Source organism: Aotus nancymaae, unplaced genomic scaffold (assembly GCF_030222135.1).
Source record: "Aotus nancymaae isolate 86718 unplaced genomic scaffold, 86718_ANA_hifiasm-v0.15.2.pri h1tg000017l, whole genome shotgun sequence".
NCBI lineage: Eukaryota > Metazoa > Chordata > Mammalia > Primates > Aotidae > Aotus > Aotus nancymaae.
In genome coordinates this window covers 10,670,327-10,682,722 of record NW_026988429.1, presented here as the reverse complement: position 1 = coordinate 10,682,722, position 12,396 = coordinate 10,670,327, and the positions used below count along the sequence as shown (strand labels likewise).

Below are 12,396 nucleotides of genomic sequence, written 5' to 3'. Positions count from 1 at the left end.
TAAATCCACAAAGATGGGAAGAAACCAGCGCAAAAAGGATGAAAACACCCAAAACCAGAACACCTCTCCTCCTACAAGGGAGCGCAACTCCTCACCAGCAAGGGAACAAGACTGGATGGAGAATGAGTGTGATGAAATGACAGAATCAGCTTCAGAAAATGGATAATAAGAAACTTCCGTGAGCTAAAAGAACATGTTCTAACCCAATGCAAAGAAACCAAGAACCTTGAAAAAAGACTTGACAAAATGCTAATGAGAATGGACAACTTAGAGAGGAATATGAGTGAATTGATGGAGCTGAAAAACACAACACAAGAACTTCGCAAAGCATGCACAAGTTTCAACAGCCGAATTGACCAAGCAGAAGAAAAGATATCAGAGGTCGAAGATCAACTCAATGAAATAAAACGAGAAGGCAAGATTAGAGAAAACAGGGCAAAAAGGAATGAACAAAGTCAACAAGAATTATGGGACTATGTGAAAAGACCTAATCTACGTTTGATAGGGGTACCTGAATGTGACGAAGAGAATGAATCCAAGCTGGAAAATACTCTTCAGGATATTATCCAGGAAAACTTCCCCAACCTAGCAAGGCAGGCCAATATTCAAGTCCAGGAAATACAGAGAACACCAAAGATATTCCTCTAGAAGAGCAACCCCAAGGCACATAATCATCAGATTCACCAGGGTCGAAATGAAGGAGAAAATACTAAGGGCAGCCAGAGAGAAAGGTTGGGTTGCCCATAAAGGGAAGCCCATCAGACTCACAGCAGATCTCTCAGCAGAAACCCTACAAGCCAGAAGAGAGTGAGGGCCGATATTCAACACCCTTAAAGAAAAGAACTTTCAACCCAGAATTTCATATCCAGCCAAACTAAGCTTCATAAGTGAAGGAAAAATAAAATCCTTTGAGAACAAACAAGTACTCAGAGATTTCATCACCACCAGACCAGCTTTACAAGAGCTCCTGAAGGAGGCACTACACATAGAAAAGAACAACCAGTACCAGCCACTCCAAAAACACACCAAATGGTAAAGAGCATCAACACAATGAAGAATCTGCAGCAATCAATGGGCAAAACAGCTAGCTAGCATCAAAATGACAGGATCGAATTCACACTTAACAATATTAATCCTAAATGTAAACGGACTAAATGCCCCAATCAAAAGACACAGACTGGCAAATTGGATAAAAAGCCAAAACCCATCAGTGTGCTGTATCCAGGAAACCCACCTCACATGCAAGGATACACAAAGGCTCAAAATAAAGGGATGGAGGAAGATTTTCCAAGCAAATGGAGAGCAAAAAAAAGCAGGAGTGGCAATTCTCATCTCTGATAAAATAGACTTTAAAGCAACAAAGATCAAAAGAGACAAAGAAGGACATTACATAATGGTAAAAGGATCAATGCAACAAGAAGAGCTAACGATCCTAAATATATATGCACCTAATACAGGAGCACCCAGATACATAAGGCAAGTTCTTAAAGACTTACAAAGAGACAGACTCCCACACAATAATAGTGGGAGACTTCAACACACCATTGTCAATATTAGACAGATCAACGAGACAGAAAATTAACAAGGATATCCAGGATTTGAACTCAGACCTGGAACAAGCAAGCCTAATAGACATTTACAGAACTGTCCACCACAAATCCACAGAATATACATTCTTCTCAGCACCACATCACACCTACTCTAAAATTGACCACATAATTGGAAGTAAATCACTCCTCAGCAAATGCAAAAGAACGGAAACCATAACAAACAGTCTCTCAGACCACAGTGCAATCAAGTTAGAACTCAGAATTCAGAAACCAACCCAGAACCGCATAGCCTCATGGAAAATGAACAACTTTCTCCTGAATGTTGACTGGATAAACAATGAAATGAAGGCAGAAATAAAGATGTTCTTCGAAACCAACGAGAATGAAGACACCACATACCAGAATCTCTGGGACACATTTAAAGCAGTCTCTAGAGGAAAATATATAGCAATAAGTGCACACATGAGAAGAAAGGAGAGATCTAAAATTGACACCCTATCGTCAAAATTGAAAGAGCTAGAGGAGCAAGATCAAAATAACTCAAAACCTAGCAGAAGACAAGATATAACTAAGATCAAAGCAGAATTGAAGGAGATAGAGACACGAAAAACCCTTCAAAAAATCAATAAATCCAGGAGCTGGTTTTCTGAAAAGATCAACAAAATAGACAGACCACTATCCAGACTAATAAAAAAGAAAAGAGAGAATAACCAAATAGATGCAATAAAAAATGATAAAGGGGATATCACCACAGATTCCACAGAAATTCAAACCATCATCAGAGATTATTACAAACCACTCTATGCACATAAAATAGTAAACCTGAAAGAAATGGATAAATTCCTGGACAGTTGCCTCCTCCCAAGCCTAAACCAGGAAGAAGTCGAAACCCTGAATAGACCAATAACAAGGTCTGAAGTCGAGGTAGCAATTAAGAGCCTACCACCCAAAAAAACCCCAGGTCCAGATGGATTCACAGCCGAATTCTACCAGACATACAAAGAGGAACTGGTACCATTCCTACTGAAACTATTCCAAATAATCCAAAAAGAGGGAATCCTTCCCAAATCATTTTATGAGACGAACATCATCCTAATACCAAAACCAGGCAGAGACTCAACAAGAAAAGAAAACTACAGGCCAATATCCATGATGAACATAGATGCAAAAATCTTCAATAAAATACTGGCAAGCTGATTGCAACAGCACATCAAAAAGCTTATCCACCATGATCAAGTAGAATTCATCCCGGGGATGCAAGGCTGGTTCAAAATACGCAAGTCTATAAATGTAATTCACCACATAAACAGAACCAAAGACAAAAACCACATGATTATCTCAATTGATGCAGAGAAGGCCTTCGACAAAATTCAACAGCCCTTTATGCTAAAAACTCTCAATAAACTAGGTATCGACGGGACGTATCTCAAAATAATAAAAGCTATTTATGACAAACCCACAGCCAATATCATACTGAATGGGCAAAAACTGGAAGCATTCCCTTTGAAATCAGGCACTAGACAAGGATGCCCTGTCTCACCACTCCTATTCAATATAGTACTGGAAGTTCTAGCCAGAGCAATCAGGCAAGAAAAAGAAATAAAGGGTATTCAATTAGGAAAGGAGGAAGTCAAATTGTCTCTATTTGCAGACGACATGATTGTATATCTAGAAGACCCCATCATCTCAACCCAAAATCTCCTGAAACTGATAAGCAACTTCAGCAAAGTCTCAGGATACAAAATCAATGTGCAAAAATCACAGCATTCCTATACACCAATAACAGACTTAAAGAGAACCAAATTAAGAACGAACTGCCATTCACAATTGCTACAAAGAGAATAAAATACCTAGGAATGCAACTAACAAGGAATGTAAAGGACCTCTTCAAGGAGAACTACAAACCACTGCTCAACGAAATAAGAGAGGACATAAACAGATGGAGAAACATTCCATGTTCATGGTTAGGAAGAATTAATATCGTGAAAATGGCCATACTGCCCAAAGTAATTTACAGATTCAACGCTATCCCCATCAAGCTACCAATGACCTTCCTCACAGAACTGGAAAAAACCACCTTAAACTTCATATGGAACCAAAAGAGAGCCTGCATAGCCAAGTCAATTCTAAGCAAAAAGAACAAAGTGGGAGGCATCACACTACCGGACATCAAACTCTACTACAAGTCTACAGTAATCAAAACAGCATGGTACTGGTACCAAAACAGAGATATAGACCAATGGAACAGAACAGAGGCGTCGGAGGCGACACAACATATCTACAACCACCCGATCTTTGACAAACCTGATAAAAACAAGCAATGGGGAAAGGATTCCCTGTTCAATAAGTGGTGTTGGGAAAACTGGCTAGCCATATGCAGAAAGCAGAAACTGGACCCCTTCCTGACACCTTACACTAAAATTGACTCCAGATGGATTAAAGACTTAAACATAAGATGTAACACCATAAAAACACTAGAAGGAAACCTAGGGAAAACCATTCAGGACATAGGCGTAGGCAAGGACTTTATGACCAAAACACCAAAAGCATTGGCAACAAAAGCCAAAATAGACAAATGGGACCTAATCAAACTCCACAGCTTCTGCACGGCAAAAGAAACAGTCAATAGAGTGAATCAGCAACCAACAGAATGGGAAAAAATTTTTGCTGCCTACCCGTCTGACAAAGGGCTGATATCCAGATTTACAATGAGCTAAAACAGATTTACAAGAAAAAAACACACAAGCCCATTCAAAAGTGGGCGAGGGATATGAACAGATACTTTACAAAAGAACACATACATGAGGCCAGCAAGCATATGTAAAAATGCTCATCATCACTGGTCATTAGAGAAATGCAAATCAAAACTACATTGAGATACCATCTCACGCCAGTTAGAATGGCGATCATTAAAAACTCTGGAGACAACAGATGCTGGAGAGGATGTGGAGAAATAGTAACACTTTTACACTGTTGGTGGGAGTGTAAATTAGTTCAACCATTGTGGAAGACAGTGTGGCGATTCCTCAAGGACCTAGAAATAGAAATTCCATTTGACCCAGCAATCCCATTACTGGGCATATATCCAAAGGATTATAAATCGTTCTACTATAAGGACACATGCACACGAATGTTCATTGCAGCACAGTTTACAATAGCAAAGACCTGGAACCAACCTAAATGCCCATGAATGATAGACTGGACAGGAAAAATGTGGCACATATACACCATGGAATATTATGCAGCCATCAAAAACGATGAGTTCGCGTCCTTTGTAGGGACATGGATGAACCTGGAAACCATCATTCTCAGCAAACTGACACAAGAACACAAAATCAAACACCGCATGTTCTCACTCATAGGAGAGTGTTGAACAATGAGAACACATGGACACAGGGAGGGGAGCACTATATACTGGGGTCTGTTGGGGGGAGTGGGGGAGACAGTGGGGGGGGTGGGGAGTTGGGGAGGGATAGCATGGGGAGAAATGCCAGATATAGGCGAAGGGGAGGAAGGCAGCAAATCACCCTGCCACGTATGCACCTATGCAATAATCTTGCATGTTTTTCACAGGTACCCCAAAACCTAAAATGCAATTAAAAAAAAAAAACCAGTTGTAACTTTCGTCTCTGACAAAATAGACTTTAACAGTAACAAAGACTAAAAAAAACAAAGAAGGACATTACATAATGGTAAAAGGATCAATGCAACAACAGGAGTCAATGATCATAAATATATATACACCCAATATAGGAACACCCAGATACATAAGACAAGTTCTTAATGACTTATAAAGAGCCTTGGACTCCCGCACAATAATATCGGGAGACTTTGACATCATATTGTTAATATTTGACAGATCAACAAGATAGAAAATTAACAGGGACATCTATGATTAGAACTCAGACCTGGAACAAGTAAACTCAGTGAATATTTATAGAATTCTTCACCCCAGGTCCACAGAACATACATTTTTCTCAGTATCACATTACACCTATTTTGAAAGTGACCACATAATTGGAAGTAAATCACTCTTCAGCGTTTGCATAGCATTTCACAGACTTAAATGAAATATTGGTTGGCTGTTTGTTATTTTCTTCTCTTATTCCTTCCTGTCTCCGCTGTTAAGCACAATTATCGGCAAAAAACAGGTTTTTGATACCTATTTTTAGATTGCATTCCAGCCTGGGCAATAGAGCAAGACTCCTGTTCTCTCTCCCCCTTTCTCTTTCTCTCTCTTTCTAAGAAAAAAAAATAATAATAATTTAAAACTACAGCAGACTGCTTGTCCAAAATCATGCAAACAAGAAAAGAGTACCTCCAAATTACTGAAGGAAAAACAGAAACAAAAACTGTTGGCTCAGAATTATATACCCAGTGAAAATATCATTCAAAACTAAAGGATAAAGACTTCTTCAAAATAAAAACTGAGGGAATTAATTATTACCATACTTACTCTATTAGAAATATTAAAGGATATTCTTTAGGCAGAATGAACATGTTATGAGTCAGAAACTTAGATCCACACAAAGCAATAAAGAACATTGGAAATGGAATACATGTAAAGTAAAATTCATTTTCCTTCTTATTTTTATTGCTCCAAAAGGTAACTGTCTGGAGCAAAAATAGTAAAAATGAGTTATATTTATAGTATATATAAGTATAGACCTAACAACATCACCACAAAGAATGTATGGAGGAATTAATTGGGTGTATACTATTATAAGGTCTTTACACTACATGTAAAATAGTAAAATATTTGAAGGTTGATTTAATTATAAATTTATATTTTAAGCCTAGAATAACAATTTTAAACAATTTTCTATAAATTGTATAAAAAGTATGAATAATTTCATTGAGAAGATAAAATGAAATAATAAAATATGCAATTAAATTAAAAGAAGGCACAAAAAGAGAGAAAAAGAAACAAAGAACCAGTAGACCAAAACAGCTGGCAAGGTGGTAGAATCAATACGACTATAGATATAATGACTTAAAATGTGAATGGTCTACACACACATGTTAAGAGACTAAGAATATTGGATTAAAAAAAAGAAGTCAATTGTATGCTATCTAAAAAAATCTATTTTAAATATAAAAACACATATAAAAGTAAAAATGGAGAAAGCCATATCATATGAACACTGAAAGAAAGCTGAACTAGCTATATTAATTTCAGATAATGTAAATGTTAGAAAGGAATCTTATCAGAGATAAAGAGAGACAATTCATAAATGATGAAAGGATCAATTCCTCAAAAAGAAATAACAATACAAAATGTGCACACTTCCAACAACAGAGCATCAAATTAAATGAAGCACCACTATCTTGAGGTGGCAGTAACATCATAAAATGATTCATTCATTCATTCAATCATTTATTTGTATCAGTATGAATTCATGGATATTTATTTTATAACTTGGGCTATAATACAATATTAGATTTTTTTCGCCTGAAATTATTAAGGCTTTGGCCATCGAGACTTCTTTGCCCTTTTGATATTCTCCCATGATTTTGTTTTTTGAGCCTTTCTTACTTCCTGTCACTTCAAGATGCTCCAGGCTCATCTTGTATACTTCCTGACACAATTTAATAGTAATAAAAATGAAAATCTAGATACAAATTATGCTTATTGTTACCGGGGTGTCAATGCTTTTAGGAGGTGGAACATAAATTTCCATCCCTTACGTATGGCTGTGCATAGTAACTTCCTTTCAGATAATACAATACGGAAAGAGCAATCTAATAATCCTATTTCTAGTTATTTACTCAAGTTAATAGAAACCTCATGTTCACACAAAACAAAAAGTTGTACATGAAAGTTTATAGCAGTTTTATTAATAATCACTACAAAGTGAGACAGAACACAGATATCTTTCATCAAGTGAATGAATAAATAAACTATGATCTATCTATATAATGAAATACGGAAATAAAAATAAATGAACTGGCTGGGCGTGATAGCTCAGGCCTGTGATTCCAACACTTTGAGAGGCTGAAGCAGAAGGATCACTTGAGCCCAGGAGTTCAAGATCAGCATGAGCAACACAGTGAGATCCTGTCTCATTCTGTCACAGATGCTGGAGAGGATGTGGAGAAATAGGAATGCTTTTACGCTGTTGGTGGTAGCATTAAGTTAGCTCAACCATTGTGGAAGACAGTGTGACAATTCCTTAAGGATCTAGAACTAGAAATACCATTTGACCCAGCAATCCTATTACTGGGTATATACCCAAAGGATTATAAATCATTCTACTATAAAGACACATGCACGCATACGTTTATTGCAGTACTGTTCACAATAGCAAAGACTTGGAACCAAACAAAATGCCCATCAATGATAGACTGGATAAAGAAAATGTGGTACATATACACCATGGAATACTATGCAGCCATAAAAAAGGATGAGTTAATGTCCTTTTCAGGCACATGGATGAAGCTGGAAACCATCATTCTCAGCAAACTAACACAGGAATAGAAAACCAAACACCGCATATTCTCACTCATAAGTGGGAGTCAAACAATGAGAACACATGGACACAGGGAGGGGAACATCACATACTGGGACCTGCTGGCGGGTGGGGGACAAGGAGAGGGATAGCATTAGTAGAAATACCTAACATAGACGATAGGTTGATGGGTGCAGCAAACCACCATGGCACATGTATACCTATGTAACGAACTTGCATGTTCTGCACAGGTATCCCAGAACTTAAAGTATAATATATATATATATTTTTTGAGACTGAGTTTTGCTCTTGTTACCCAGGCTGGAGTGCAATGGCGCGATCTCGGCTCACTGCAACCTCTGCCTCCTGGGTTCAGGCAATTCTCCTGCCTCAGCCTCCTGAGTAGCTGGGATTGCAGGCACACGTCACCATGCCCAGCTAATTTTTTGTATTTTTAGTAGAGACGGGGTTTCACCATGTTGACCAGGATGTCAACAATCCCAAAGTGCTGGGATTACAGGCGTGAGCCACCGCACCCGGCTAAAGTATAATTTTAAAAAAGCAAGAAATGAACTATTGCTTCACATGACAACAAGGAAGAATCTTTTTTCTTTCTTTTTTTTTTTTTTAAGGAAGAAAGAAAGAAAGAAAGAAAAAAAAAGAATGAAGAAGAGGAAGAAAAAGGAAGAGAAAGAGAGAGAGAGAATGGGAGTACTGCTTTCTTGCCCAGGCTAGAATGCATTTTAGAAAAGGGTATTGAAAACCTCTTTTATACCAATAATTATACTTAATGATGTAGACAGGAAGGAATAAGGGAAGAAAATAACAAACAGCCAACCAATATTTCATTTAAACCTATGAAAAGGCTATGTGATTACTGAGGAGTGATTTACTTCCAATTATGTAGTCTCTTTTGGAATAGGTGTGAGGTGGTAATGTACATTTTGTGTATTTAAAGTGGAGAGTTCTATAAATGTTTATTAAGTTTACTTGTTCCGGGTCTGAGTTCAAGTCCTGGATGTCCTTGTTAATTTTCTGTCTCATTGATCTATAGAATCATTAGCTCTTCTTGTTACATTGATCCTTTTGCCATTATGTAATGTCCTTCTTTGCCTCTTTTGATCTTTATTGCTTTAAAGTCTTTTATCAGAGGTGAAAATTGCATCTCCTACTTTTTATTTATTTGTTTATTTTTACTCTCTGTTTGGTTGGTAAATCTTCCTCCATCCCTTTGTTTTGAGTCTTTGTGTATCGTTGCATGTGAGATGGATCGGATGCAGCATACTGATGGGTTTTGGCTTTTTGTCTAATTTGAATATATACGATTTTAATACTGCCATTTGATGCTAGCTGGTTGTTTTGCCCATTAGTTGGTGTAAATTTTTCTTTGTGTTGATGCTCTTTGCTTTTTTATATATTTTTGGAAAGGCTGATATTGGTTGTTCCTTTATATGTATAGTGCTTCTTTCAGAAGCTCTTGTAAAGCAGGCCTGGTGGTGGTGAAATCTCTAAGTACTTGCTTGTTCGCAAAAGATTTAATTTTTCCTTCGCTTGTAAAGCTTAGTTTGGCTGGATAGGAAATTCTGGGTTGAAAGTTCTCTTCTTTAAGGATGTTAAATATTGGTCCCCGCTCTTTTCTGGCTTGTAGGGTTTCTGCTGAGAGATCTGCTGTAAGTCTGATAGGTTTCCCTTTGTGGGTAACCTGACCTTTCTCTCTGGCTGCCCTTAGTATTTTCTTCTTCATTTCAACCCTAATGAATCTGACGATTATGTGCCTTGGGGTTGGTCTTCTTGAGGAATATCTTTGTGGTGTTCTCTGTATTACCTGGAGTTGAATATTGTCCTGCCTTACTAGGTTGGGAAAGTTTTCCTGAATGATATCCTGAAGAGTATTTTCCAACTTGGATTCATTCTCTTCGTCACATTCAGGTACACCTATCAAATGTAAATTAGGTCTTTTCACATAGTCCCATATTTCTTGGAGACTTTGCTCATTCCTTTTTATCCTTTTTTCTGCAATCTTGTCTTCTCATTTCATTTCACTGAGCTGGTACTCGACCTCTGATATCCTTTCTTCTGCTTGATCAATTTGACTGTTAAAACTTGTGCATACTTCGTGAAGTTCTTGTGTTGTGTTTTTCAGCTCCAGCAATTCACTTATATTCCTCTCTAAACTGTCCATTCTCGTTAGCATTTTGTCAAACCTTTTTTCAAGGTTCTTAGTTTCTTTGCATTGGGTTAGAACAAGTTCTTTTAATTCACAGAAGTTTCTTATCACCCACCTTTTGAAACCTGCTTCTGATAATGGAACACACTCGTTCTCCATTAAGCCTTGTTCCGTTGCTGATGAGGAACTGCGATCCTCTGTAGAGGGACAGGCATTCTGATTTTGAGTATTCTCTGCCTTTTTAGGCTGGTTTCTTCCCTTCATTATATATTTATCCCTCTGTAGTCTTTGTAATTACCGACTTTCTAACTAGGTCTCTGAGCGGACGTCCAACTTGTTGATTCCCAGGGCTGAAATCTGAGCAATCCACTGTACCGGCCAAAACAGCGGTGTTAAGATTGATGGTGCTTTTCTGTCCAGGAATCTCCAGACTCTGCACCAAGAACTGCCACGCTGAGGCGCCAACAAAACCGCCGCGCCGGCCACAAGAGTCGCCGTGGCGACCCGTGGGGCTCCTTCGCTGGGAATCTCTTGGTCCATGAGCAACAAAAATTCGTCTGAAAGTGTGGTGTCCTCTCATTCTCTGTGCTTTCACTGGGAAATATGATCCCGAGCTGCTAGTGATCAGCCATCTTGGATCTCTCTCCTCTTTTTCTTAAAAAATTATAATTCACAGAGTTATGCTACTATCACCTCTATCTGATTTTAGAACATGTCATCACCCCAAAAGGAAACTCCATACTCATTAGGTCCCATAAGCAGTCACTCCTATTTCTTCCTCCCCATAGTGCCTGGTAACCATGAGTTTATTTTGTCACTATAGATTTCTCTATTCTGGACATTTCATATAAATGACATATGCTATCTGGCCTTTTTTTGTGTGACTGGCTTCTTTTACTTTGCATTATGATTTTAAATTTTTTATCTTAATTTTTGCAGACACTAGGTCCCACTATGATGTATAGGCTGGTCTTGAACTCCTGGGCTCAAGTGATCCTCCCACCTTGCCTTCCAAAGTATTGGTCACTGCACCCAGCCTAGCATCATGTTTTTAACGTTTGTCTATTCTGTTGCACATATGACTTAATTTCATTTTGCTACTGAATAAAATTTCATCATATAGATGTGCCACATTTTATTTCTCCATGTTATTAATTGATGGAAATTTGTTTTTTTTCTCACTTTTGGCTATTATGAACAAGGCTGCTATGAACATTTGTATTGAAGTTTCTGTGTGAATACATGCTTTCAATAATCTTGGACATCTATCTAGAAGCAGAATTACTTGGTAATATGGTAGGTCTATATTTTACATCTTGAGCAAACGCCAGACTATTTTCCAAAGTGGCTGTACCACCTTACAATCCTACCAGCAACATGTGAAAGTTCTAATTTCTGCATATTCCATACAATACTTATTCCTATATAATCTGTCTCTTTGATCATAGCCATCCTAGGGAGTGTGAAGTGCTATCTCATTGTGGCTTTGATTTGCATTTCCCTAATAACTAATGGTGTTCAGTATCTTTTCATGTGTCTTCTTTGCGGAAAGGTGTATTCAAATCCTTTGCCCATTTTAAAGGGTTATTTGTCTTTTTATTTGTAAGAGTATGTTATATATTTTGGGTACAATCACATAGAGGGATCTTAAATGCATTTTGCTGAGTGAATGAAGCCAGACCCAAAAGGCTGCATATTGTATTATTTCATTTAGATAACATTCTGTAAAAGGAAAAACTATAGAAGACAGAAGACAGATCAGTGGTTGTCTGGAATTGTGATAAAGAGAAAGGCTAACTACAAAGGGACAACACAAACAAATTATTTGGGTAATGAAATTGTTCTGTATGGGATTGTTGTATTAGATACATTACTCATTTCTAAAAACTCACAGAACTGTATGCCACAAAAAGTGACCTCTACTGTATTCAAGTTAAAAAAATATATAAACCAGGATTTCAAGGGAACCCAAGTTGGAATGCAAACTATAACAAATAAATGTGTTTATTATTGCAAGATACAATCACACTAAAGGCAATAAAGAAGAAAGAAGCTGACTTAAACAACTTGGGAAGTGTTTTGACTAGATATTGTAAGCTAAAGGGGAAAAAATATTGTGCAAATAATGCTCTTTTCAAGGTGGAAAATTTTCTTCCCATTGTGTCTGAAGCTTTACTTACTTTTCTTTTCCACATCTTTTTAGTTCTTGATTTCATCTTTAAAAAACAAA

The 12,396-nt window shown here is 37.5% G+C and overlaps 1 protein-coding gene across 17 annotated transcripts in view; it reads right to left on the bottom strand.

Moving 5' to 3' along the window:
- Positions 1 to 12,396, bottom strand: part of DNAH6 (dynein axonemal heavy chain 6) — a 359,634-nt gene that overhangs the window by 220,936 nt on the left and 126,302 nt on the right. The gene's annotated exons all lie outside the window — the stretch shown is intronic.